The following is a 4,691-nucleotide window of genomic DNA, read 5'->3' as shown; positions in this document are numbered from 1 at the left end:
CATCTTCTAGAGTCAAAAATAGACACGGGAGAGAGTGAATTTCCACAGTAGTAATTGAGAAGGCAATGGGGTGTGTCGAATACAAAGGGTAAAACAAGGACAAGATGAAGAAAAGTGGCAACTCTAAGACAGAGGAGCAGTTAAGAGTCTGGTAGAGGAGGAAACAGACCAGCCAGGGGTAGAACATTGTGGATGCAGTGACTCTGCCCATTGTCTTTGGAGAAGCTCTCTCCAGGATTGAGAAATCTTGCCAGGTGATGTCTGTTGCCTATCTGAAAGCAGCCACATTCCCTCGAAGAGCACGGAACTGGTTAGGCAGTTACTCCAGCATTGTCTGGGATCCTCATGAAGCTCTCATAACAGGAATGGGCCTTCTGATAAGCACCTTGTATTCCACATTCCTTTTCCCAAATTCTTTGTGATGTTCTGCCAGCCTTTTGGTGACATCGAAGAAGGAGGAAGCTTATGATTCTTTGGCCCCTTTTTTTGTGAGACCACTTGGAGGACAAAGTCATGACAAGTTGACCATAGAGTTAAGAGTTGCTCACTGTTTATAGCCTGTGTACAGTTCATGTGCCTCCTGGAAAATAAGTCCATTCTCCTGTCTGATGTTGCATGACTGTCTCATTCATCAGGGTGTGTGACTTTAAAGGTTCCTGTAAGGTTTAGACTCATGACCTTTTGAGGTGCAGAGATCAGCAGTTCTGAAAGGCACAGAGTCTCCCACCCAAGGTCCTAAATACCTTCTTAGTCCTGCTTTAACAGATATACCTCTAGGATGTTCAACTCAGTAAAAGTTCACCTGCCATGGATGCTAACCAAAGTATGACCCACGGCAGCATTGACATTGCCTTTGAGACAGATAGAATTTACACACTAGACCCACCCCAGGCAAGTGCATCAGCAACTATGTTTAGCAAGGCCCTCCCAACACCCCTCTGAGGGACATCTAAGTACATTACTATCTGAGCACCCAGTATCCCTGTGATGAGTAAACAAGATGGTTTTGAAAATCAGACTCATTGATGTAGAAATTGGAGAAGGCAACGGAAAGCAGTCTGACCTGCTACAAACTGCTGAATTATGCTGAACCATGCAAAGTCTATCCTTGAAATTCCAACATCTGGGTGCCAAGCGTTCAGGCTCCTGGAACTAGTTTTGGCTCACGACTAGGGTAACGTTCAGCTAGGCTGTCCTCCTATGCCTGGTTCCTGGGGAACAGATGCTAGGGCTGTTGATTTCTGTTTCTTAGCTGGCATGTTTGCCAGCGCTGCCTGGACATGCGGGTGGAAAGAAGGGAGATTAATCCAGGCACCAAGTCCTATTATCAAAGGCAAAAATCCAGCCCTTTTTTCCCACACAGCCCCCCAGAGAGATAACATTAAGGGGGTGATTACTGGCCCTGTGTTATTCTAGTCTTGGTAAAGTTGTTTTCTTCACCCCCACACCTATGTTCAAGGTTAATTCTGTGTTATTTTCTCCCTGCAGGCCTGCACCGAGTGCCACAGGGAACGACATTTAGCAATGCCAAGCAGGGGAGGCAGAGAGAGCAGCGTTAACACCACATGGTAACTGACTGAGTCCGAGGGAAGGAGATTTCTGTTTTTATGGTGTTAACTGAAGAAGGGAGAAGCTGCAGGTGTTCAGGGCACCAGCTCAGCTCCTCCTCAGGACCCTGGAACGCTAAGGCTGCTAAGGGATGTTTTCCTGCCGTGGAGATTTCACTAGAAGAGGTGTGGAGATAGGTAGAAGATGCTTTAGAGAAATGAGGGCCCCAGGGAAATAGAGTTACTATGTGCGGGTGGTGGCTTGAACAAAAGCAGTGAGTGGGATGCTTGCTTCTTAGATAAGTCTTCACCTGGATTGAGAAAGTTGGCTGTTCTCTGACCTCTAGCCCTCCTCCTTGGATAGGACCACACTAAACATTCCTGCCTGTACCCCATGGTCCATGGAAGTCAGAAACAAGCCAGACACAGAAAAGCAGAGCTGGCCTGTGCATCAGGGATCTGAGCTGTTCTACTCAGTAACAACTATACCTTCCCTCCCTTTAATAGATTCTGTTTTCCCACTCAGCCATTCAGTCTTGCTTCTCTACTAACAAATGTGATTTTTATCTTGGGTAGAAAGACACCAAGTTAGACAACATAGCTTGACAGACTTTCTTGCAAGTCAGCCACAAGAAGTCACCAGGACTGGCTGCTAAGAAAGTTATTTATGGGCAGAGAGCCAAGCCCTTTCTCCCTGTGCCCCTCACTCTCCATCTATCTATCTGGCCATGTGTGTGTCTGTGTACATGTGTCTCTGTGTGTATGTCTGTGTCTGTGTGTATGTCTCTGTCTCTCTTTCTCTGTGTGTGTGTGTGTGTGTGTGTGTGTGTGTGTGTGTGTGAGTGTGTCTGTTCCTCAGGTCAGTAACAGAACTCAGAATTGCACAGTGGAGATAGTGGATCATGGAGCAGGCCAGGAGAATCTGTTTATTCAGAATTTCTGTGAAAAAAGGCATTTTCTTGACTCTGTTGTGTGTGCAGTGGCCCTTAAGTCTCAGGGACATACATGCCTTCTCTTTGCTTCCCACAGTAGGTCAGCAGGCAAGTTTGTGTGCTGTTCCAAGTCAACTTGGAGATCTCCATAGTTTAACCCCATAAGACTTGGTCATTTACACCCTACACCTAGTGCAGAAAGAATACGTTTGCTGCTACCTTACTGGGACCTAGTAGCCTGTACTCCCCCAGTCCTGGGCTTCCACTGAGTAGAATCCCTGTGCAGAGTTTTCTGGAAGGCACAGAATGAGATAACTGAGTAGGAAAGACATGGGGTAGCTTGGCCTGGGTCAGGGCCCATTGAAATGGATGCTGTTTTCTTCAATGTTTGTTGCCAGAATTTAGTCACAGGGCTACAAAGGCAGATGGAAAGTGGTCTACAAATATGCTGGGGCAAAGGAATCAGTTTTAGTAAGGGTATCCTACTTTGCAAATCTTATCAATAGATAGAGGAAAAGAAAAAGAAAGAAATAAGGAAATGGACAAAAGGAGGAAGGAAAGGGGAGTGGTAGGAAAGGAAGGAGATGAGAAGAAAAAGGAGAAGAAAGAGAAGAGAGGAAGGGAAATAGGGAAGTTGAGAACAGAAGGGGAGAGTTGGGGAGAGGAGGGAAGGGAAGGGAAGGAGGCAAGGGGAGGAAAAGGAAGAGAAGTAGGGGGAGGGGAGGAAAGGGAGGGAAGATCGGTAACTGCTCAAGCCTCCTGGACATAGAGATCTTGTTCTGAGGCACAGACCCTGCCAGGCAGTGGAAGAGCAGAAATAGTGCCACCTGATTTTAGGCTAGCTTTGTGTGTAACCAGCATCGACCTGCTCTTCACTGGGTCCTTGCTGGGTTCAGATCACTGTGACATTGTCAATAAGGAACTTTCTATGGTGGCCAGTGTATATCCACAGCTCCACTTGAGGCCATGCCTAGAGGCTGGCTGACTGCTCAAGGTGTCTGTTCCAGGGGTCAGACAGATTCTGAGTTGAATCAAAATTCTTTGCTGATGATTCTCTGACTGACCTTGAACAGACAGACAGCAGACAGAAGGCCTTTCTTTCTCTTCTGCAATTTGATTGCTTCTGGATCTGTAAAGCAGAGACAATCCCTCCTTCTCTCCCTCCTTCCATCCCTCCCTCCCTTCCTCCCTCCCTCTCTCTGGAGGTTACATAAATCGACAGCCCCGAGCAGAGCAGAGGCTTAGCAATTGCCAGCTGTTATTTCTGCCTACCTGAGCATCCTCTAATTGGCTCTGTGTCTGAGAGCAACCTTCCTGGCTGCTGGAGTCCACAGCCTCTGCTGCCCCTTTGCCTTCATTTCCTCTATTCCACACCAGCACTGCTAGGGGTCTCTGGATCTGCCAACCCCAAGTACAATGTGATGCCTTTGTACATAGTGTACATCCTGTACATCATAAGATGTTGGATGCCACCTTTGACCTTTGTCTTCTGGAAGTCGGTACTCTCTTGCCGATGCTCACATCAGCCAGAACATCTCTGCACATTGACCAATGTCTTGTGTTGATCAAATCTTCCCAAGGTGAGAAACATTACTCTTCTGTCTTCTCTGTTTTGTCTTTAATAAACTTCTACATATACCTCAGTGCCCACTGGCAATGGCAGCATCCACTGGAAAGCCTTCTCATCTTATCCATCAAGAGTCAGTCATTGCTTTGTCTTTGCTTTCATGGTACTTTGTGCTTTTGTGTGCCCTTTGCTCCCCATGTCACAACCCTCTGCCCACAGATTTGATATCTTAGTCTATCCTTAGCTTCCACATCAATGTCTAGCATGGAATAAAGTACAACTCTTTTAGAAAGATAAATTAATGGTTAGGAAGATGGCCAGTTGGTAAATGGCCTGCTCCACAAGCACAAGGACTTGAGCTTAGTCTCCAGCACCTATGTGCAAAGCTGTGCATGGTAGCACAGGCTTATTTAACTTTGGGGAGGTGGAGACAGGAAGATTCCTGAGGCTCAGTGGTCGGCAGGTCTAGACAAATTGGTGAGCTCTGGGTCACAGTGAGTGACTCTCAGAACCAAGAGGATGGCTATTGAATAACAATAAAGTAGGCCAGCCTTCACATGCACTTGCATGCTCTGTAGGCACAAACACACTCACACACACACACACACTCACACACTCACAGAGAGAGAGAGAGAGAGAGAGAGA

Source organism: Mus caroli, chromosome 9, assembly GCF_900094665.2.
Source record: "Mus caroli chromosome 9, CAROLI_EIJ_v1.1, whole genome shotgun sequence".
NCBI lineage: Eukaryota > Metazoa > Chordata > Mammalia > Rodentia > Muridae > Mus > Mus caroli.
This window is presented reverse-complemented; position numbering follows the sequence as displayed.